This window comes from Oncorhynchus nerka, linkage group LG27 (genome assembly GCF_034236695.1).
Source record: "Oncorhynchus nerka isolate Pitt River linkage group LG27, Oner_Uvic_2.0, whole genome shotgun sequence".
Lineage (NCBI taxonomy): Eukaryota > Metazoa > Chordata > Actinopteri > Salmoniformes > Salmonidae > Oncorhynchus > Oncorhynchus nerka.
In genome coordinates, this window is record NC_088422.1 from 102,135,925 (window position 1) to 102,161,834 (window position 25,910).

The window sequence follows — 25,910 nt, forward strand, 5'->3', positions numbered from 1 at the left end:
GCAGTGGTGTTTTAGGACACAAGACCAGAGGTCGGGGTAGTAGTGGTGTTTTAGGACACAAGACCAGAGGTCAGGGCAGCAGTGGTGTTTTAGGACACAAGACCAGAGGTCGGGCAGCAGTGGTGTTTTGGGACACAAGACCAGAGGTCGGGTCAACAGTGGTGTTTTAGGACACAAGACCAGAGGTCGGGTCAACAGTGGTGTTTTAGGACACAAGACCAGAGGTCAGGCAGCAGTGGTGTTTTAGGACACAAGACCAGAGGTCAGGGCAGCAGTGGTGTTTTAGGACACAAGACCAGAGGTCGGGGGCAGCAGGGGTGTTTTAGGACACAAGACCAGAGGTCGGGGCAGCAGGGGTGTTTTAGGACACAAGACCAGAGGTCGGGTAGCAGTGGTGTTTTAGGACACAAGACCAGAGGTCGTGGGGCAGCAGTGGTGTTTTAGGGACACAAGACCAGAGGTCAGGCAGCAGTGGTGTTTTAGGACACAAGACCAGAGGTCAGGCAGCAGTGGTGTTTTAGGGACACAAGACCAGAGGTCGGGGTAGCAGTGGTGTTTTAGAACACAAGACCAGAGGTCGGGCAGCAGTGGTGTTTTAGAACACAAGACCAGAGATCGGGCAGCAGTGGTGTTTTAGAACACAAGACCAGAGGTCAGGCAGCAGTTGTGTTTTAGAACACAAGACCAGAGGTCGGGGTAGCGGTGGTATTTTAGGACACAAGACCAGAGGTCGGGGCAACAGTGGTGTTTTAGGACACAAGACCAGAGGTCGGGGCAACAGTGGTGTTTTAGGACACAAGACCAGAGGTCGGGCAGCAGTGGTGTTTTAGGACACAAGACCAGAGGTCGGGCAGCAGTGGTGTTTTAGGACACAAGACCAGAGGTCGGGGCAACAGTGGTGTTTTAGGACACAAGACCAGAGGTCGGGCAGCAGTGGTGTTTTAGGACACAAGACCAGAGGTCGGGGTAGCAGTGGTGTTTTAGGACACAAGACCAGAGGTCGGGGTAGCAGTGGTGTTTTAGGACACAAGACCAGAGGTCAGGGTAGCAGTGGTGTTTTAGGACACAAGACCAGAGGTCGGGCAGCAGTGGTGTTTTAGGACACAAGACCAGAGGTCGGGCAGCAGTGGTGTTTTAGGACACAAGACCAGAGGTCAGGGTAGCAGTGGTGTTTTAGGACACAAGACCAGAGGTCGGGCAGCAGTGGTGTTTTAGGACACAAGACCAGAGGTCGGGCAGCAGTGGTGTTTTAGGACACAAGACCAGAGGTCGGGGCAGCAGTGGTGTTTTAGGCCACAAGACCAGAGGTCGGGGTAGCAGTGGTGTTTTAGGACACAAGACCAGAGGTCGGGGCAGCAGTGGTGTTTTAGGCCACAAGACAAAGTGCTGTCGATCAATAATCACACATCTTCAGATCACCATTAGCTGATATCATATTATCATTATATTAAATAGTAGTATATTATCTGTGGATAAGGTCTATTTGTCACCTCTGTGCTGATAGTCATTTCAAAACAACAAAACCAAGGATTCACAAAAGTAAATTTCCAAAGTCTGTGGTGTTGAGAAATGCTTCCTAAATAACATTTTTTGTTGTTGTTTGTATTAAAAGTCTACTTGCCGTGTTGAACCAGAATTTGGTGAAAGGAGTGTTGTAGAATTCATAGATCTTCTTTCCGATTGGAACTCTTCTCTTTTTTACGGAGCTTTCTTCTTCATCCCCCTTTCTGGACACCCCATCAGCATTCACTTCCTGAAAGCATGGTCGACAGAAACAACCGCCATGAATTTACATTCACTTCCAGAAAGCATGGCCGACAGAAACAACCGTCATGAATTTACATTCACTTCCTGAAAGCATGGCCGACAGAAACAACCGTCATGAATTTACATTCACTTCCTGAAAGCATGGTCGACAGAAACGACCGTCAGGAATTTACATTCACTTCCTGAAAGCATGGTCGACAGAAACGACCGTCATGAATTTACATTCACTTCCTGAAAGCATGGTCGACAGAAACGACCGTCAGGAATTTACATTCACTTCCTGAAAGCATGGTCGACAGAAACAACCGCCATGAATTTACATTCACTTCCTGAAAGCACGGTCGACAGAAACAACCGTCATGAATTTACATTCACTTCCTGAAAGCATGGTCGATAGAAACAACCGCCATGAATTTACATTCACTTCCTGAAAGCATGGTCGACAGAAACAACCGTCATGAATTTACATTCACTTCCTGAAAGCATGGTCGACAGAAACAACCGTCATGAATTTACATTCACTTCCTGAAAGCATAGTCGACAGAAACAACCGCCATGAATTTACATTCACTTCCTGAAAGCATGGTCGACAGAAACGACCGCCATGAATTTACATTCACTTCCTGAAAGCATGGTCGACAGAAACAACCGCCATGAATTTACATTCACTTCCTGAAAGCATGGTCGACAGAAACAACCGCCATGAATTTACATTCACTTCCTGAAAGCACGGTCGACAGAAACGACCGTCAGGAATTTACATACAGGACTTTACAGTACATTTGAATGTAGTATTAAATGTAAAGTAGTATTAAGTATTATAAAAAAAACAGATAAACCAATCAAGCAATCCACTGATGACCGACCGACCAATCAATCAATCAATCAATCAACCAATCAGATTGCTTGACTGTCAGCGTTCACCTTGCTGGATTTATTGTCATCGTCTTTGTCCTTCGCTTCTTCTTCGTTCTCCGCTGGGGCTTGACATGTCACTTCCTCCCCGAGTCGAAAATCCATGAGGAGAATCGAAGGTGGGAAAATTATGCCAAATATCACCTGTGGGACACAGAGATGAGAGAAGAAGGATTTCAGTTGAACTGCTATTTGTCTCAAGCACCAAAATGACACAAAACCACACATTCTCGACCAGTTATTAGTGTATTACATATTTATAAACCATCTATACACCAATTATTAACGGGCTATAAACTCCTTATAAATAATTTGCAAACCTAGTATAAAGTATACCTTATACTCAAATACTTTACATTGAGTATACTTTAATGTAAAATGTTACCAATATGTTAGCTTAATGTAAAATGTTACCAATATGTTAGCCTAATGTAAAATGTTACCAATATGTTAGCCTAATGTAAAATGTTACCAATGTGTTAGCCTAATGTAAAATGTTACCAATATGTTAGCCTAATGTAAAATGTTACCAATATGTTAGCCTAATGTAAAATGTTACCAATGTGTTAGCCTAATGTAAAATGTTACCAATATGTTAGCCTAATGTAAAATGTTACCAATGTTTTAGCCTAATGTAAAATGTTACCAATGTGTTAGCCTAATGTAAAATGTTACCAATGTGTTAGCCTAATGTAAAATGTTACCAATATGTTAGCCTAATGTAAAATGTTACCAATGTTTTAGCCTAATGTAAAATGTTACCAATATGTTAGCCTAATGTAAAATGTTACCAATATGTTAGCCTAATGTAAAGTGTAACCAGTGTGTTAGCCTAATGTAAAATGTTACCAATGTTTTAGCCTAATGTAAAATGTTACCAATATGTTAGCCTAATGTAAAATGTTACCAATATGTTAGCCTAATGTAAAGTGTAACCAGTGTGTTAGCCTAATGTAAAATGTTACCAATATGTTAGCCTAATGTAAAATGTTACCAATGTGTTAGCCTAATGTAAAATATTACCAATATGTTAGCCTAATGTAAAATATTACCAATGTTTTAGCCTAATGTAAAATGTTACCAATGTGTTAGCCTAATGTAAAATGTTACCAATGTTTTAGCCTAATGTAAAATGTTACCAATGTGTTAGCCTAATGTAAAATGTTACCAATGTTTTAGCCTAATGTAAAATGTTACCAATATGTTAGCCTAATGTAAAATGTTACCAATGTGTTAGCCTAATGTAAAATATTACCAATATGTTAGCCTAATGTAAAATATTACCAATGTTTTAGCCTAATGTAAAATGTTACCAATGCGTTAGCCTAATGTAAAATGTTACCAATGTTTTAGCCTAATGTAAAGTGTAACCAATGTGTTAGCCTAATGTAAAATGTTACCAATGTTTTAGCCTAATGTAAAGTGTAACCAGTGTGTTAGCCTAATGTAAAATTTTACCAATATGTTAGCCTAATGTAAAATGTTACCAATATGTTAGCCTAATGTAAAATTTTACCAATATGTTAGCCTAATGTAAAATGTTACCAATATGTTAGCCTAATGTAAAATGTTACCAATATGTTAGCCTAATGTAAAGTGTAACCAGTGTGTTAGCCTAATGTAAAATGTTACCAATATGTTAGCCTAATGTAAAGTGTAACCAATGTGTTAGCCTAATGTAAAATGTTACCAATATGTTAGCCTAATGTAAAGTGTAACCAGTGTGTTAGCCTAATGTAAAATGTTACCAATATGTTAGCCTAATGTAAAATGTTACCAATGTGTTAGCCTAATGTAAAATGTTACCAATGTGTTAGCCTAATGTAAAATGTTACCAATGTGTTAGCCTAATGTAAAATGTTACCAATGTGTTAGCCTAATGTAAAATGTTACCAATGTGTTAGCCTAATGTAAAATGTTACCAATATGTTAGCCTAATGTAAAATGTTACCAATGTGTTAGCCTAATGTAAAATGTTACCAGTGAGTTAGCTTAAAAGATCTGACCCTTCTTTCAATTTTCGCCTAAAATGACATGAAAGCATTTGACATAGACAAATCTAACTGCCTGTAGTTCAGGACCTGAAGCAAGGATATGCATATTATTGATACAGTTTGAAAGGAAACACTTTGGAGTTTGTGTAAATGTCAAATGAATGTAGGAGAATAAAACACATTAGATCTGGTAAAAGATAATACAAAGAAAAATGTGTTTTTAAAATATTTTTTTGTACCATCATCTTTGAAATGCAAGAGAAAGGCCATAATGTATTATTCCAGCCCAGGTGCAATTTAGATTTTGCCCACTAGATGGCAACAGTGTATGTGCAAAGTTTTAGATGGGTCCAATGAACCACTGCATTTCAGTTCAAATTGTTGTATCAAGCCCAAATGTGCCAAATTGGTTTATTAATACATTTTTAAGTTCATAAGTTCATGTGCAGTCTCCTCAAACAATAGCATCGTATTATTTCACTGTAATAGCTACGGTAAATTGGACAGTGCATTTAGATTAACAAGAATTTAAGCTTTCTGTCAATATCAGATATGTCTATATCCTGGGAAATATTCTTGTTACTTATAACCTCATGTTAATCACATTAGCCTAGATTAGCTCAACCGTCCTGCGGGGGGACCCACAGATCCTGTAGAGGTTTTAACCCCTTAAGGTCAATGTCTGCACCCTGCGGAAATCAATAGGAGTAATACAAAAATCCCAATAAAAATCTGTCAGTTTAAACTAGAGATACACCACATACACCAGCAGTATGTGGATTTGGCTTTTCAGCCACACCCATTACGGACAGAGCTCAGTGACTTTCAATGTGGCACCGTCATAGTATGCCACCTTTTCAAGCAAGTTATTAGTTCATTACATTTCTGCCCTGCTAGGCCCCGATCAGCTGTAAGTGCGGTTATTGTGAAGTGGAACGTCTAGAGCAACAACGGCTCAGCCGTGAAGTGGTAGGCCACACAAGCTCACAGAACGGGACCGCCGAGTGCTGAGCGTGTAGTGAGTAAAAATGGTCTGTCCTCGGTTACAACACTCACTACCGAGTTCCAAACTGCCTGAGGAAAAACGTCACAAGAACTGTTCGTTGGAAGCTTCATGAAATTGGTTTCCATGGCCGAGCAGCCGCACACAAGCCTAACATCATCATGCGCAATGTCAAACGTCGGCTGGAGTGGTGTAAAGCTCACCGGCATTGGACTCTGGAGCAGTGGAAATGCGAGACAAATCTGGGTTTGGCAGATACCAGGAGAACGCTACCTGACCCAATGCAATAGTATCAACTGTGAAGTTTGGTGGAGGAGGAATAATGGTCTGGGGCTGTTTTTCATGGTTCAGGCCCCTTAGTTCCAGTGAAGGGAAATCTTAACACTACAGCATACAATGACATTTGAGACAATTCTGTGCTTCCAACTTCGTGGCAACAGTTTGGGGAAAGCCCTTTCCTGTTTCAAAATAACAATGCCCCCGTGTACAAAGCAAGGTCCATACAGAAATGGTTTGTCAAGATCTTTGTGGATGAACTTGACTGGCCTGCGAGGAGCCCTGACCGCAACCCCATCGAACACCTTTGGGATGAATTGGAACGCCGATTGAGAGTCAGGCCCAACATCAGTGTCCCCTCAGCAATGTTCCAACATCTAGTGGAAAGCCTTCCCAGAAGAGGAGGCTGTTATAGCAGCAAAGGGGGACCAACTCCATATTAATGCCTTCCCAGAAGAGGGGAGGCTGTTATAGCCGCAAATGGGGGACAAACTCCATATTAACGTCCATGATTTTGGACTGAGATGATCGACGAGCAGTGTATCTGTTTTTGCATTGATGCATCTCAACCCACCGCCCACGGTGAAAGGTGACAGAGCTGCCACAGTGTTTGTCAGACCATGAGACAACCCATCTGCGGTGAAAGGTGACAGAGCTGCCACGGTGTTTGTCAGACCATGAGACATCCCATCTGCGGTGAAAGGTGACAGAGCTGCCACGGTGTTTGTCAGACCATGAGACAGCCCATCTGCGGTGAAAGGTGACAGAGCTGCCACGGTGTTTGTCAGACCATGAGACCACCCATCTGCGGTGAAAGGTGACAGAGCTCCCGCAGTGTTTTGTCAGACCATGAGACATCCTGAAAATCAATCTTCTCATAAAATTGTCTGTGGCCTACAAATCTTGCTATGGAAAGATGAGTCTCTCATGAACAAGATGGTGTTCTCCGATTTACTCTATGACCCCTAAAAGCCTCTTGGGAATTTTTTAAGTTGGTACAGCTGATCTGCCAACTTCTGTCTGTAGCCTCCGAACCGTTTGGGATGCACACTAATCTGACCCATCTGTGGAGACTCTCACAAACACGTAGATGTTGGTTGTTTTGCTCTAGGATGCCCACAAGCCTCACAAGACTCATCTAAGGCCTGGTCCACTGGTACCAATTGAAAAAATGAATGGAAGTACTGTATACACACCATATACTCACACTACACAGTCACTCCCACACAAATCCCCTCACACATTCAAACGTTACACACACACAGATGTTTTTATTATTATAACTTTTTAAATTCTGCATCTTTGGAGAAGGTTCATAAGAAAGCATTTCAATGTAAAGTCTACACCAGCTGTATTCGGAGCCTGTGATAAAGTACCATTTGATTTGATTCCAGGTTCAACGTTTGACATGACTGAGTTAGCTGAAGTTGTCTAGCTAGCTAGCTAGCAAGTGACAAGAACGTTATCCAGCCTGCATAGCAACCATTTTGTTCAGAACGGATGATCAGTCCTTTTTGCATAGCAACCATGCAAAAATAATTAACGACTGGGTGGCGTCTGTAGCAACTTGACCAAAATAACTAACATCCAGGATTTTTGTCTGGACTATATCTTCTGGTGAAATAATGACATTTTATGAATTTACTTATCTAAAAAAAAGGAGAAATATGTAATTTATTGTTAATTTGTTGGTATGTTGGTAACAGTTTTATGAAAGCAATAAGACACGTGAGGCAGTGATGTATCATGAATACAGTCACAGGTAAATGGGTTGATTGGCTCTCTGCTATCGCTTGGCCATGTTCAGGTCTTTAACCCACCTTGAACCCGTTCCTCTTGCCCATTCTCAGACATCCCATCCACATATCAGTGAGCAGCATCTGACTGCAGGTGTGGGCGATGAAGTCTCTGTGCTTGGCGGCTACAGCCAGTTTCAGGCAGGTAGAGTCGCTCCAGTTCTTTAGCTGATAGGTCAGTAGTTTCATGGCCACCTGCTCATCGTGCTTATAGGACTGGTCTAGGAGCTCGTAGGCCAGCTGGCCAAACTCTCTGAGGAGGGAAGAAAGAAGACGTTGTGCTTAGGGGTCAATTCCATTTACAATTCCAATTTTCTTATTTGGAATTTGAGTTTGCTTCCTGAATTTCCTCACTAACGTGAACCTTTCTGCTAGCTAGTCCCTCACTAAGGTGAACCTTTCTGCTAGCTAGTCCCTCACTAAGGTGAACCTTCTGCTAGCTAGCCCTCACTAACGTGACCCCAACGCTGTTAAACCTTTCTGCTAGCTAGCCCTCACTAACGTGACCCCAACGCTGTTAAACCTTTCTGCTAGCTAGCCCTCACTAACATGACCCCAACGCTGTTAAACCTTTCTGCTAGCTAGCCTCTCACTAACGTGACCCCAACGCTGTTAAACCTTCTGCTAGCTAGCCTCTCACTAACGTGACCCCAACGCTGTTAAACCTTTCTGCTAGCTAGCCCTCACTAACGTGACCCCAACGCTGTTAAACCTTTCTGCTAGCTAGCCCTCACTAACGTGAACCTTTCTGCTAGCTAGCCTCTCACTAACGTGAACCTTTCTGCTGCTAGTCCCTCACAACGTGAACCTTCTGCTAGTTAGTCCTCACTAACGTGAACCTTCTACATAGTCCTCACTAACGTGAACCTTCGCTAGTCCCTCACTAACGTGAACCTTCTGCTCTAGTCCCTCACTAACGTGAACCTTTCTGCTAGCTAGCCTCTCACTAACGTGAACCTTTCTGCTAGCTAGTCCTCACTAACGTGAACCTTTCTGCTAGATAGTCCTCACTAACGTGAACCTTTCTGCTAGCTAGTCCCTCACTAACATGAACCTTTCTGCTAGCTAGTCCTCACTAACGCGAACCTTCTGCTAGATAGTCCTCACTAACGTGAACCTTTCTGCTAGCTAGTCCTCACTAACATGAACCTTTCTGCTAGCTAGTCCCTCACTAACGTGAACCTTCTGCTAGCTAGTCCTCACTAACGTGAACCTTCTGCTAGCTAGCCTCTCACTAACGTGAACCTTTCTGCTAGCTAGCCCTCGCTAACGTGAACCTTTCTGCTAGCTAGTCCCTCACTAACGTGAACCTTTCTGCTAGCTAGCCTCTCACTAACGTGAACCTTTCTGCTAGCTAGTCCTCACTAACGTGAACCTTTCTGCTAGCTAGTCCCTCACTAACGTGAACCTTTCTGCTAGCTAGTCCCTCACTAACGTGAACCTTTTGCTAGCTAGTCCTCACTAACGTGAACCTTTCTGCTAGCTAGTCCCTCACTAACGTGATCCCCACAATGTTGGACTGAAACCTTCTGCTAGCTAGTCCCTCACTAACGTGATCCCCACACTGTTGACTGAAACCTTCTGCTAGCTAGTCCCTCACTAACTTGATCCCAACACTGTTGGACTGAAACCTTTCTGCTAGCTAGTCCTCACTAACGTGATCCCAACACTGTTAGATTGAAACCTTTCTGCTAGCTAGTCCCTCACTAACGTGATCCCAATGCTGTTGGACTGAAGCCTTCTGCTAGCTAGTCCCTCACTAACTGATCCCAACGCTGTTAAATCTTTCTGCTAGCTAGTCCTCACTAACGTGAACCTTCTGCTAGCTAGCCTCTCACTAACGTGAACCTTTCTGCTAGCTAGCCTCTCACTAACGTGAACCTTTCTGCTAGCTAGTCCCTCACTAACGTGAACCTTTCTGCTAGCTAGCCTCTCACTAACGTGAACCTTTCTGCTAGCTAGTCCCTCACTAACGTGAACCTTTCTGCTAGCTAGTCCTCACTAACGTGAACCTTTGCTGCTAGTCCCTCACTAACGTGAACCTTTCTGCTAGCTAGTCCTCACTAACGTGAACCTTTCTGCTAGCTAGTCCCTCACTAACGTGATCCCCACACTGTTGGACTGAAACCTTTCTGCTAGCTAGTCCCTCACTAACGTGATCCCCACACTGTTGGACTGAAACCTTTCTGCTAGCTAGTCCTCACTAACTTGATCCCACACTGTTGGACTGAAACCTTTCTGCTAGCTAGTCCCTCACTAACGTGATCCCAACACTGTTGGACTGAAACCTTTCTGCTAGCTAGTCCTCACTAACGTGATCCCAATGCTGTTGGACTGAAGCCTTCTGCTAGCTAGTCCTCACTAACTTGATCCCAACGCTGTTAAATCTTTCTGCTAGCTAGTCCCTCACTAACGTGACCCCAACGCTGTTAGATTGAAACCTTTCTGCTAGCTAGTCCCTCACTAACGTGATCCCAACACTGTTGGACTGAAACCTTTCTGCTAGCTAGTCCCTCACTGACGTGATCCCAACACTGTTGGACTGAAACCTTTCTGCTAGCTAGTCCCTCACTAACGTGATCCCAATGCTGTTGGATTGAAACCTTTCTGCTAGCTAGTCCCTCACTAACGTGATCCCAACACTGTTGGACTGAAACCTTTCTGCTAGCTAGTCCCTCACTAACGTGATCCCAATGCTGTTGGATTGAAACCTTTCTGCAAGCTAGCCCCTCACTAACTTGACCCCAACACTGTTAAATCTAAACCTTTCTGCTAGCTAGCCTTGAAAAGCTTTCTGCTAGCTAGCCCCTCACTAACGTGACCCCAACACTGTTAAATCTAAACCTTTCTGCTAGCTAGTCCCTCACTAACTTGACCCCCACACTGTTAAATCTAACCTTTCTGCTAGCTAGCCCCTCACTAACTTGACCCCCACACTGTTAAATCTAACCTTTCTGCTAGCTAGTCCCTCACTAACTTGACCCCCACACTGTTAAATCTAACCTTTCTGCTAGCTAGTCCCTCACTAACTTGACCCCAACACTGTTAAATCTAAACCTTTCTGCTAGCTAGTCCCTCACTAACTTGACCCCCACACTGTTAAATCTAACCTTTCTGCTAGCTAGCCCCTCACTAACTTGACCCCAACACTGTTAAACCTTTCTGCTAGCTAGCGCCTCACTAACTTGACCCCCACACTGTTAAATCTAACCTTTCTGCTAGCTAGCCCTCACTAACTTGACCCCAACACTGTTAAATCTAAACCTTTCTGCTAGCTAGCGCCTCACTAACTTGACCCCCACACTGTTAAATCTAACCTTTCTGCTAGCTAGCCCTCACTAACTTGACCCCAACACTGTTAAATCTAAACCTTTCTGCTAGCTAGCCCCTCACTAACTTGGAATTGTTTTCCAGGTCCTGGAAGATGTCGTCCACCAGTTCACTCTGAGACGACTCGTGGGCCATGGCCTTGTACAGCTTACAGGCCACCAGAGCTTTGGCCATGGCCTCTTCCCCCCTCTTCCACAGGAACAGAGCCATCTTCTGACGCTTCATGAGAACGGCCCACACCATCAGCTCATGGAACGGGTACTGGAAGCGGCTGACCTCCGGGTCGTCCACATCGATGTCGATCTCTTCCTCTTTCTTCTTCTTCTTCTTCTTCCCTTTACTGTTGCCTTTTCCTCCTGGCTCGTCGTCCTGGTATGAATCAGATGGACATTAGAAATATGAAGTATTGGATGTAGGGCGAATCTTAACTTCACTTCACTGAAGTCAAACGTTTGCTTAGACATGCATTGATACCAATGGGAGACTAAGTGGATTCTCCCCTGTATACAGAAATGAATTCAAGTGGTTATTGTATTGGTATGGATGATATTGTAATGAAACAGGCAGGGAGCAGGCCTCGAACCCTCAACCTTCTTAACCCGAAGTCCAGCGTGCTATCGACTGTGCCGCAAAAGCATGCTCGTGCGGCAGTGTCGATTTCCGCGCTTATAAACTCAGGGTCATTACAATATGTAAATGTAAAATGTTGCTAAGTAGAACAACGGTGCTAAGTGAAAGACGAGACACTCACCTCCAGTCCTAACATTTTTAAAGCTTTCGGCTGGGAAACAAAACAAGGGGAGGAGACAGCATTTAATTAGCATGATTAACATTAGCATTCATGTTAGCATTAGCATTAGCATTTTATATATTATTATTATTAAAGTTATTATTACACTGAACAAAAATATTTAAACGCAGCACGCAACAATTTCAAATGTTTTACTGAGTTACAGTTCATATAAGGAAATCAATCAATTAAAATAAATTCATTATTTATTTTCAAATAATGTGCTTCTACGTCTGTGTTGCTTCCTGTTTGGGGTTTTAGGTTGAGTTTCTGTACTTTGTGACATAGGCGGATGCAAAAAGGACTTTATAAATACATTTGATTTGATTTGATTCATTAGGCCCTAATCTATGGATTTCACATGACTGGGAATACAGGCATGCATTGGTCAGTATCTGGTGTGACCGCCATTTGACTCATGCAGCGAGACACATCTCCTTCGCATAGAGTTGATCAGGCTGTTTATTGTGGCCTGTGAAATGTTGTCCCACTGCTCTTCAATGGCTGTGGGAACCGGAACAAGCTGTCGTACACATCGATCCAGAGCATCCCAAACATGCTCAGTGGGTAACATATCTTCCATGGAAGAACTGGGACATTTTCAGCATCCGGGAATTGTGTACAGATCCTTGTGAACGGGCAGTGCATTATCATGTTGAAACATGAGGTGATGGCGGCAGATGAATGTCACGAAAATGGGCCTCAAGATCTCGTCATGGTATCTCCATGCATTCAAATTTCCATAGATAAAATTCTATTGTGTTAGGAGCTTATGCCTGCCCATACAATAACCCCACTGCCACCATGGGGCTCTCTGTTCACAACGTTGACATCAGCAAACCGCTTGCCCACACAACACCATACACGCTATCTGCCATCTGCCCGGTACAGTTGAAACCGGGATTCATCCGTGAAGAGCACACTTCTCCAGCGTGCCAGTGGTCATCGAAGGTGAGCATTTGCCAACTGAAGTCGGTTATGACGCCGAACTGCAGTCAGGTCAAGACCCTGGTGAGGACGACAAGGACGCAGATGTGCTTCCTGAGACGGTTTCTGGCAGTTTTTGCAGAAATTCTTTGGTTGTGCAAACCCACAGTTTCATCAGCTGTCCGAGTGGCGGGTCTCATACGATCCTGCAGGTGAAGAATCTGGATGTGGAGGTCGTGGTCTGGGGTTGTGATGCCGGTTGGACGTACTGCCAAATTCTCTAAAATGACGTTGGAGGCGGCTTATGGTAGAGAAATGAACATTCAATTCTCTGGCAAGACCTTCCTGCAGTTTGCGTGCCAATTGCACGCTCGTTCAAAACTTGAGACATATGTGGCATTGTGTTGTGTGACAAAACTGCACATGTTTGTCCCCAGCACAAGGTGCACCTGTGTAACGATCATGCTGTTTGATATGCCACACCTCTCTGGTGGATGGATTATCTTGGCAAAGGAGAAATGCTCACTAACCGGGAAGTAAACAAATGTATACACACCATTTATTAAGAGAAATAAGCTTTACGTGAGTATAAAAACATTTCTGTGATCTTTTATTTCAGCTCATGAAAAATAGGAGCAACACTTTACATGTTGGCGTGTCCAGTGTATTATATTCAGATCTGTAAAGGGAGTGTTTCTCCTCACTCTTTTTAAACCGTAGAGGTTGTTGTAGAGGGTGCGGAACTGTTTCCTGGTGTAGTTACAGCGATAAGCCCCGCCCATCAGGAACTCCAGGACCAATCCGATATCGATCAAGGTGATCTGGTAATCCGGTGGAAGATTTCCCTGAAACACCAAACAACCATCATCATTATACTGTTACTGTTTTCACGTTACTATAGGGGGTCAATGTTAGGTAACACTTTACTATAGGGGGTCAATATTAGGTAACACTTTACTATAGGGGGTCAATATTAGGTAACACTTTACTATAGGGGGTCAATATTAGGTAACGCTTTACTATAGGGGGTTAATGTTAGGTATCACTTTACTATATGGGAGTCAATATTAGGTAACACTTTACTATAGGGGGTCAATATTAGGTAACACTTTACTATAGGGGGTCGATATTAGGTAACACTTTCCTATATGGGGGTCAATATTAGGTAACACTTTACTATAGGGGGTCAATATTAGGTAACACTTTACTATAGGGGGTCAATATTAGGTAACACTTTCCTATATGGGGGTCAATATTAGGTAACACTTTACTATAGGGGGTCAATATTAGGTATCACTACTATATGGGGTCAATATTAGGTAACGCTTTACTATAGGGGGTCAATATTAGGTAACACTTTACTATAGGGGGTCAATATTAGGTATTACTTTACTATAGGGGGTCAATATCAGGTAACACTTTACTATAGGGGGTCAATATTAGGTATTACTTTACTATAGGGGGTCAATATCAGGTAACACTACTATAGGGGGTCAATATTAGGTAACACTTTACTATAGGGGGTCAATATTAGGTATCACTTTACTATATGGGGGTCAATATTATATATATACATAACTCCTTAATGAAACCAGTCATAACACCCTAATGAAACCAGTCATAACACCCTAATGAAACCAGTCATAACACCTTAATGAAACCAGTCATAACACCCTAATGAAACCAGTCATAACACCTTTATGAAACCAGTCATAACACCCTAATGAAACCAGTCATAACACCCTAATGAAACCAGTCATAACACCCTAATGAAACCAGTCATAACACCTTAATGAAACCAGTCATAACACCCTAATGAAACCAGTCATAACACCTTAATGAAACCAGTCATAACACCCTAATGAAACCAGTCATAACACCTTTATGAAACCAGTCATAACACCCTAATGAAACCAGTCATAACACCCTAATGAAACCAGTCATAACACCTTAATGAAACCAGTCATAACACCCTAATGAAACCAGTCATAAGTCCTTTGTATTGTTGATGGATATTGTAAACATGTCATTGACTCCCTGTCCACATAAAGGTTGAATAATAGAAGGAAACGGTACCTTTTTAACGTCTCTAACTACAAAGTGCAGAGTATTCGTTGGGCCCAGCCTCTGTAAAAACAATCAACATAACATGGGAAACATGTTTTAACATAACAAAGCAAGTGAGGTAGATAATAGTCTCTCTCTCTCTGTCTCTCTCTCTCTCTCTCTCTCTCTCTCTCTCTCTGTGTCGATCTGTCTCTCTCTCTCTGTCTCTCTCTCCCTCTCTCTCTCTCTCTGTCTCTCTCTCTCTCTCTCTCTCTCTCTCTCTCTCTCTCCTCTCTCTCTCTCTCTCTCTCACTCTCTCTCTCTCTCTCTCTCTCTCTCTCACTCTCTCTCTCACTCTCTCTCTGTCTTTCTGTCTCTATCTTTCTCTCTGTCTCTCTCTCTGTCTTTCTGTCTCTCTCTCTGTCTCTCTCTCTGTCTCTCTGTCTCTCTCTCTATCTCTATCTCTCTCTAGTTTTCTTTGGATTATGGAAAGGGCATTATGAACCTGTTCTTTGAAAGACTTCCCCCAAAATATTGATTCTGTAATCATTAATGAAATTGAACACATAAAACACAGTGGCAATGATTTTTCTCATCAGATGTATTGATCTGGTTTTGCCACGTAAAAATCCAATTCTCAACAATATACTTCATGGATTTTTGTATATACTACTAACATGTATTTAGAAGCAAGGTTGGGGTCAAGTCCACTTAAATCAATTCTGGAAGTTAACAGAAATGGAATTGAACCCAACCCTGTTAATAAAGTTTTCATTTAGGAGAAATCAAAAAGTCATCTATCTATCTATCTATCTATCTATCTATCTATCTATCTATCTATCTATCTATCTATCTATCTATCTATCTGTCTGTCTGTCTGTCTGTCTGTCTGTCTGTCTGTCTGTCTGTCTGTCTGTCTGTCTGTCTGTCTGTCTGTCTGTCTGTCTGTCTGTCTGTCTGTCTGTCTGTCTGTCTATCTCACCGTGTTGTAGAGTTCCTCCAGACGAGGGATGGTGAGGAAGTGGTGGATGTTGACACCGTTCTCTATCAGCAGCTTGACGAAGTCCACCCTGTCCAGCACCAGGGCATCCATCATGGCCTGCTCCAGAGAGTTCACCTACAGTAGAGAAACACATTCAACTTCTTAGGGCTAGGTCCCTTTTTTTCTCCACTTCCTGTCTGAATGACGTGCCCAAAGTAAACTTCCTGGAGTTCAGGCCCAAAGTAAACTGCCTGTTGCTCAGGCCCTGAAGCCAGGATATGCATATAATTGGTTTGTAGTTTGTAGAAATGTAGAAATAATGTAGGAGAATATAACACAATAGATATGGTAGGAGAAAATCCAAAGAAAAACCAACCAGATTTTTGTTGTTGTTAAGAGACCATCCTCTTAGAATGGATAGTATAAGGGCATATTGCAAATTAGCTCCCAGGATGCAATTCCTATGGCTTCCACATGGTGTTAGCAGTCTATGTTCAAGGTTTCAGGCTTGTAACTTCCAAAATTAATAAGAAATATCCATTTTAGTAGAGTGACACAGTCTTGAAATTTGTGTTTGAGCGCCATGAAGACAGGACGCTCCTGCTAAAATCGGTTTCCTATTGAACATACTTCTTTCCGTAAGAAATATTATCGTTTGATTACATTTTAGGGTATCTGAGGAGTTAATAGAAACATATTTTGACTTGTTGAAACAAAGTTTAGGGTAGATTTTCAGATTCCTTTCTCTGCATTTTGAACAAGTGATTTACTCAAATCGATGGCGCCAACTAGACTGACTTTTGGGATATAAAGAAGGATTTTATCTAACAAAACGACACTGTTAAATGTTAAAGCTGGGACCCTTTGGATGACAAATCAGAGGAAGATTTTCAAAAAGTAAGTGAATATTTAATCGCTATTTGTGAATTTATGAAACTATTTTGAAAAAATATTTTGAAATTGGGCGCCATCCTCACATAATCGCATGGCATGTTTTCGCTGTAACAGCTACTGTAAATCAGACAGTGCAGTTAGATTAACAATAATTGAAGCTTTCAACTGATATAAGACACTTGTATGTACATAAATGTTTACTATCCATAATTTTTATGAATATTTATTTGAATTGCGCCCTCCAGTTTCACCAGAAGTTAATCCCGCTACCGGGACCCCTAGCCCTAAGAAGTGCCATAACCCTGTTCAGCACCAGGGCATCCATCATGGCCTGCTCCAGAGAGTTCACCTACAGTACTGGAGGAACCCAGGAAGACAGTAGAGGAGACAGTAAGGCTATGGATTACCACCACTGACAAGTGGGGTCCAGCAGGGGGCAGCATTACAGAACGTTAAGGTCCAATACAGCCGTTTTTTTTTCTCAATATCAAATCATTTCAAATCATAAGTTGATAAAAAAATGATCAGAAATGAACAAAATTAGCTTCTTAGCAAAGAATAATTTCAAACACTAGAATTTAGCGAGGACTGTCTGGGAGTGGTCTGAGTGGGGAGGGGGAAAACTGAATACTTGTTGTTATTGACAAGAGAGGTTTGGGAACTCTCTTCTTATTGGTCTATGAACTCAGTTACCGCCTGGTGATGTCACCAGACAGGCCCAAAACTCCATCACACCAAAACACGCTGAATTTTCAGGCGGTCTTTTCAAACTGCTCTGTACACTAAAAGGGCATTATCACATGTATTTTTTTTCTACATTTCCCAGTTTTATTCCAACTGCAAAGTGTGTAAATAAATATAAAACACCTTTAATATCAGTGTTGTCGTGGTAATGAAAGGTGGGTAAACCCTGACGCCACGATTCAGGAAGAATAAGCACTCATTAAAATATGAATTAAAGAGGTGACTTGCATTATCCTCTACATAACTGCTTCAGATAGAAATGATATGATATAGTGTATTGATGTGGTTGAATATAGTGTATTGATGTGGTTGAATATAGTGTATTGATATGGTTGAATATAGTGTATTGATATGGTTGAATATAGTGTATTGATGTGGTTGAATATAGTGTATTGATGTGGTTGAATATAGTGTATTGATGTGGTTGAATATAGTGTATTGATGTGGTTGAATATAGTGTATTGATGTGGTTGAATATAGTGTATTGATATGGTTGAATATAGTGTATTGATGTGGTTGAATATAGTGTATTGATGTGGTTGAATATAGTGTATTGATGTGGTTGAATATAGTGTATTGATATGGTTGAATATAGTGTATTGATATGGTTGAATATAGTGTATTGATGTGGTTGAATATAGTGTATTGATATGGTTGAATATAGTGTATTGATGTGGTTGAATATAGTGTATTGATGTGGTTGAATATAGTATTGATGTGGTTGAATATAGTGTATTGATATGGTTGAATATAGTGTATTGATATGGTTGAATATAGTGTATTGATGTGGTTGAATATAGTGTATTGATGTGGTTGAATATAGTGTATTGATATGGTTGAATATAGTGTATTGATGTGGTTGAATATAGTGTATTGATGTGGTTGAATATAGTGTATTGATGTGGTTGAATATAGTGTATTGATATGGTTGAATATAGTGTATTGATATGGTTGAATATAGTGTATTGATGTGGTTGAATATAGTGTATTGATATGGTTGAATATAGTGTATTGATATGGTTGAATATAGTGTATTGATGTGGTTGAATATAGTGTATTGATATGGTTGAATATAGTGTATTGATGTGGTTGAATATAGTGTATTGATATGGTTGAGGGTTGAATATAGTGTATTGATGTGTTTGAGGGTTGAATATAGTGTATTGATATGGTTGAATATAGTGTATTGATGTGGTTGAATATAGTGTATTGATATGGTTGAATATAGTGTATTGATGTGGTTGAATATAGTGTATTGATATGGTTGAATATAGTGTATTGATATGGTTGAATATAGTGTATTGATATGGTTGAATATAGTGTATTGATGTGGTTGAATATAGTGTATTGATGTGGTTGAATATAGTGTATTGATATGGTTGAATATAGTGTATTGATATGGTTGAATATAGTGTATTGATGTGGTTGAATATAGTGTATTGATATGGTTGAATATAGTGTATTGATATGGTTGAATATAGTGTATTATATGGTTGAATATAGTGTTATTGATATGTATGGTTGAATATAGTGTATTGATGTGGTTGAATATAGTGTATTGATATGGTTGAATATAGTGTATTGATGTGTTTGAGGGTTGAATATAGTGTATTGATATGGTTGAATATAGTGTATTGATATGGTTGAATATAGTGTATTGATATGGTTGAATATAGTGTATTGATATGGTTGAATATAGTGTATTGATATGGTTGAGGGTTGAATATAGTGTATTGATATGGTTGAATATAGTGTATTGATATGGTTGAATATAGTGTATTGATGTGTTTGAGGGTTGAATATAGTGTATTGATGTGGTTGAATATAGTGTATTGATATGGTTGAATATAGTGTATTGATGTGTTTGAGGGTTGAATATAGTGCATTGATGTGGTTGAATATAGTGTATTGATGTGGTTGAATATAGTGTATTGATGTGTTTGAGGGTTGAATATAGTGTATTGATGTGTTTGAGGGTTGAATATAGTGTATTGATATGGTTGAATATAGTGTATTGATATGGTTGAATATAGTGTATTGATGTGTTTGAGGGTTGAATATAGTGTATTGATGTGGTTGAATATAGTGTATTGATGTGGTTGAATATAGTGTATTGATGTGTTTGAGGATTGAATATAGTGTATTGATGTGTTTGAGGGTTGAATATAGTGTATTGATGTGTTTGAGGGTTGAATATAGTGTATTGATATGGTTGAATATAGTGTATTGATGTGGTTGAATATAGTGTATTGATGTGTTTGAGGGTTGAATATAGTGTATTGATATGGTTGAATATAGTGTATTGATATGGTTGAATATAGTGTATTGATGTGGTTGAGGGTTGAATATAGTGTATTGATATGGTTGAATATAGTGTATTGATATGGTTGAATATAGTGTATTGATATGGTTGAATATAGTGTATTGATATGGTTGAATATAGTGTATTGATGTGTTTGAGGGTTGAATATAGTGTATTGATATGGTTGAATATAGTGTATTGATGTGGTTGAATATAGTGTATTGATATGGTTGAATATAGTGTATTGATGTGTTTGAGGGTTGAATATAGTGTATTGATATGGTTGAATATAGTGTATTGATGTGGTTGAATATAGTGTATTGATGTGTTTGAATATAGTGTATTGATATGGTTGAATATAGTGTTTTGATATGGTTGAATATAGTGTATTGATATGGTTGAATATAGTGTATTGATATGGTTGAATATAGTGTATTGATATGGTTGAATATAGTGTATTGATGTGTTTGAGGGTTGAATATAGTGTATTGATGTGTTTGAGGGTTGAATATAGTGTATTGATGTGGTTGAATATAGTGTATTGATATGGTTGAATATAGTGTATTGATATGTTTGAGGGTTGAATATAGTGTATTGATGTGGTTGAATATAGTGTATTGATATGTTTGAGGGTTGAATATAGTGTATTGATATGGTTGAATATAGTGTATTGATGTGGTTGAATATAGTGTATTGATGTGGTTGAATATAGTGTATTGATGTGTTTGAGGGTTGAATATAGTGTATTGATGTGTTTGAGGGTTGAATATAGTGTATTGATGTGGTTGAATATAGTGTATTGATGTGTTTGAGGGTTGAATATAGTGTATTGATGTGGTTGAATATAGTGTATTGATATGGTTGAATATAGTGTATTGATGTGGTTGAATATAGTGTAGGTTGAATATAGTGTATTGATATGGTTGAATATAGTGTATTGATATGGTTGAATATAGTGTATTGATGTGTTTGGGTTGAATATAGTGTATTGATGTGTTTGAGGGTTGAATATAGTGTATTGATATGTTTGTTGAATATAGTGTATTGATGTGGTTGAATATAGTATTGTTGAATATAGTGTATTGATGGGTTGAATATAGTGTATTGATGTGGTTGAATATAGTGTATTGATATGAGGGTTGAATATAGTATTGTATTGATAGTGTATTGAGGATTGAATATAGTGTATTGATGTGTTTGTATTGGGTTGAATATAGTGTATTGATGTGTTTGAGGGTTGAATATAGTGTATTGATATGGTTGAATATAGTGTATTGATGTGTTTGAGGGGTTGAAATATAGTGTATTGATATGGTTGATGTGTTTGAGGGTTGAATATAGTGTAGTGAACATATATTGATATGGTTGAATATAGTGTATTGATATGGTTGAATATAGTGTATTGATGTGGTTGAGGGTTGAATATATAGTGTATTGATGTGGTTGAGGGTTGAATATAGTGTATTGATATGGTTGAATATAGTGTATTGATATGGTTGAATATAGTATTGATGTGTGGTTGAGGGTTGAATATAGTGTATTGATATGGTTGAATATAGTGTATTGATGTGTTTGAGGGTTGAATATAGTGTATTGATGTGGTTGAATATAGTGTATTGATATGGTTGAATATACTATATATTGATGTGTTTGAGGTTGAATATACTATATTGATATGTTTGGGGGTTGAATATAGTGTATTGGTATGTTTGAGGGGTTGAATATAGTGTATTGGTTATTGATTTACCCAGTTGCGTAGCTCCAGCTTCCTGGGGTCCGTTTCTTCCGGAGGTTCAGGTTTGGCCTTTGCCTCCTTTGCCCTTCTTGACCCCTGGCCTTGCCCTTCCCTGCCCCACCACCTCCACCGCGGGGCTGGGACCGGGCTCTGGTCTTCCTGGGATGCCGTGGTGTTGGCCGCCTGGAAGGTAACACAGAAGGGGTGAAAGCCTTGTTGACCCAGTTCACATGGAGCTGTTACAGTACCTGCAGTGGAGGTTGTTGTCTCACCATCACCGTTGGTTAGAGCTTCAGGTTGTGTCCCAAATGGCACCCTATTCCCTATATCGCGCACTAGTTCTGACCAAGTCCCATAGGGCTCTAGACAAAGTAGTGCACTATGTTTAGGAATTTGATGCCTTTTGGGGTCAGGTAAAATATTTATTTTGGAATATGGGCAGTTGTTCTGACTTGAGGTCTGCAAGCTGAACCTATTTCAGCCGTATTGTGCAAACTGTACTCTAACCCACTGATGCCAATTAATGATTTAGGTCAAAGGTCAAGTTGCACGTGCTTATCTGATCTCTGAATCAGATCTCTGAATCAGATCTCTGAATCAGACCCATGTCCATTACAACTCTGAATCAGATCCTGAATCAGACCCATGTCCATTAAGCAACTCTGAATCAGACCCTGTTAGACCAGCATGGTGATTGATGTTCACTACAACTCTGAATCAGACCCCGTTAGACCAGCATGGTGTTGTTCATTACAACTCTGAATCAGACCGCTGAATCAGACCCATGTCCATTACAACTCTGAATCAGACCCCGTTAGACCAGCATGGTGATGTACATTACAACTCTGAATCAGATCGCTGAATCAGACCCATGTCCATTACAACTCTGAATCAGACCCTGTTAGACCAGCATGGCATACATTACAACGCTGAATCAGACCCTGTTAGGACCAGCATGGTGATGTACATTACAACTCTGAATCAGATCGCTGAATCAGACCCATGTCCATTACAACTCTGAATCAGGACCCTGTTAGACCAGCATGGTGATGTTCATTACAACTCTGAATCAGACCCTGTTAGACCAGCATGGTGTTGTTCATTTATAACCTGGAATCAGGCCCTGTTAGACCAGCATGGTGATGTTCATTACAACTCTGAATCAGGCCCTGCTGACCAGCATGGCAAGCTGTTCATTACAACTCTGAATCAGGCCCTGTTAGACCAGCATGGTGATGTTCATTACAACTCTGAATCAGGCCCTGTTAGACCAGCATGGTGTTGTTCATTACAACTCTGAATCAGACCCTGTTAGACCAGCATGGTGATGTACATTACAACTCTGAATCAGATCGCTGAATCAGACCCATGTACATTACAACTCTGAATCAGACCCTGTTAGACCAGCATGGTGTTGTTCATTACAACTCTGAATCAGACCCTGCTAGACCAGCATGGTGATGGTCATTCAGACCCTGTTAGACCAGCATTTTGATGTTCATTTAACTCTGAATCAGATCGCTGAATCAGACCCATGTACATTAGAACTCTGAATCAGACCCTGTTAGACCAGCATGGTGATGTACATTACAACTCTGAATCAGACCCTGTTAGACCAGCATGGTGTTGTTCATTACAACTCTGAATCAGACCCTGTTAGACCAGCATGGTGATGTTCATTGTGTATCCATGGTGATGGCCACGTGTTTCCCAAGTTGTTCATAGACTTACGCTGCCACTCATGGGCCAGTGGTGACCGTAGACGAAGATCTGGCTCCTAGCGATGTCCACTCTGTTCCAGGCCAGGGCTAGACTCAGCTGGTCAGGGGCAGAGGCGTTGGTGCCTACAATCAAACACCAACAAGGCTTTTTGGTTTAAGCTTGAAACACTTCACAGCTGTTCAATAGGCTATGACTGGGATTCAAATCAAATGTCTCAATCCCAGCATTCATCTGTTTTATAGGCTATGACTGGGATTCAAATCAAATGTCTCAATCCCAGCATTCATCTGTTCTATAGACTATGACTGGGATTCAAATCAAATGTCTCAATCCCAGCATTCATCTGTTCTATAGACTATGACTGGGATTCAAATCAAATGTCTCAATCCCAGCATTCATCTGTTCTATAGACTATGACTGGGATTCAAATCCAATGTCTCAATCCCAGCATTCATCTGTTCTATAGACTATGACTGGGATTCAAATCAAATGTCTCAATCCCAGCATTCATCTGTTCTATAGACTATGACTGGGATTCAAATCAAATGTCTCAATCCCAGCATTCATCTGTTCTATAGACTATGACTGGGATTCAAATCAAAGGTTTCAATCCCAGAATTCATCTGTTCTATAGACTATGACTGGGATTCAAATCAAAGGTTTCAATCCCAGAATTCATCTGTTCTATAGACTATGACTGGGATTCAAATCAAATGTTTCGATCCCAGCATATGTGAGAAATATCCTCTCTCTGCAAAGTCAGTGGTGTTAAGAGTGATGTAAAAGAGCAGAAGAACAGTGGAGTGTCCTTCCCAGGTTACCTTTGAGCAAGGCTGTCAGTATGGACATCTCGATATCCTGCTGGCCCTCTGAGCCCATACGAAACACAGTGATCTAACAGGCCCATGAAAGAACAACAACAAAGACACGTGTAAAGGGTTAAAGGTCAACTCTCTCTTTCAGGGATTCAGTACATACTTTTAAGTGTATACTTTGGAGAGTGTCGTTCGGAGGGCCTTGAAAAGCTTATACTAACAAATACTAATACTAACTCATACTAATAAATACTAATACTAATAAATACAAATACTAACAAATACTAATACTAACAAATAATAATACTAATAAATACTCATACTAATAAATACTAATACTAACAAATACTAATACTAATAAATACTAATACTAATAAATACTAATACTAATAAATACTAATACTAACTAATACTAATACTAATGAATACTAATAGTAATACATACTAATACTAATAAATACTAATACTAACAAATACTAATACTAACAAATACTAATACGAATAAATACTAATACTAACAAATACTAATACTAACAAATACTAATACTAATAAATACTAATACTAATCAATTCGAATATTAATACATATTAATACTAATAAATACTAATACTAATAAATACTAATACGAATAAATACTAACACTAATAAATACCAATACTAATAAATGATAATACTAATAAATACTAATACTAATAAATACTAATACTAATAAATACTAATACTGATAAATACTAACACTAATAAATACCAATACTAATAAATGATAATACTAATAAATACTAATACCAATAAATACTAATACTAATAAATACTAATACTGATAAATACTAATATTCTAGTAATGATACTAAATGTGTTTTGAGGACATATGGCACTCTCTCTTCAGGCATTTCTTCTATGTTAAATGAAGGAGTGGGTCATTAAAACGGCATTACTGGGGAACGTGTCAAAGGTCAAGCACGGTTTACAACTCTATCACTCGTCAGGAGACAGTCAGCAGCGTGTGTGTGTGTGTGTGTGTGTGTGTGTGTGTGTGTGTGTGTGTGTGTGTGTGTGTGTGTGTGTGTGTGTGAGCGTGTGCATGTTAAGTGAAGTCAGAAGCCTCTCATTGTGAATTGTGTCTCTGAATAACAGGAGCTGCCCTTATAAACCACAGACACACCCTGCAGTACATAACAAGCCCTTCAGAGTTAAACAACCCTCTTAGTAAGATAACAGTATCGTCCTTGTTGTTGCCCAGACCATCCCAAATGCAATAAGACTGCAGGCCTGTCACATGCCAGCAAGGAATGCACTGCTAATAGCACAATTATGTCTGTTGAAACTTTTCAGAACCGAACCAATCCAAAGATTCACTGATAATGAGCTACGTGTCGCAGCTCCATGACTGATAGCTCCACCACCAGGCCCTCGTGATAGCTCCACCACCAGGCCCTCGTGATTGCTCCACCACCAGGCCCTTGTGATAGCTCCACCACCAGGCCCTCGTGATAGCTCTACCACCAGACACTTGTGATAGCACCACCACTAGGCCCTCATGATAGCTCCACCACTAGGCCCTCTTGATAGCTTCACCACTAGGCCCTCGTGATAGCTCCACCACTAGGCCCTGGTGATAGCTCCACCACCAGGCCCTTGTGATAGCTCCATCACCAGGCCCTCGTGATAGCTCCTCCACCAGGTCCTCGTGATAGCTCCACCAATAGGTCCTGGTGATAGCTCCACCACTAGGCCCTGGTGATAGTTCCACAACCAGGCCCCCGTGGATACAATTCTCTGTTTGTAATCATCGGAACCGTCCATCTCCATGATATCTAGTTGTACCTGACTAATTTCCCACGCAACCCCCAGTCTAGTTATCAATCTATATA

General features: G+C 40.4%; 1 pseudogene; it reads right to left on the reverse strand.

The window, feature by feature from the left end:
* The window catches only part of LOC135565153 (transient receptor potential cation channel subfamily M member 1-like), a 65,368-nt pseudogene extending 39,520 nt beyond the window's left edge, over positions 1-25,848 (reverse strand).
* Between the last annotated feature and the right edge of the window lie 62 nt (positions 25,849-25,910).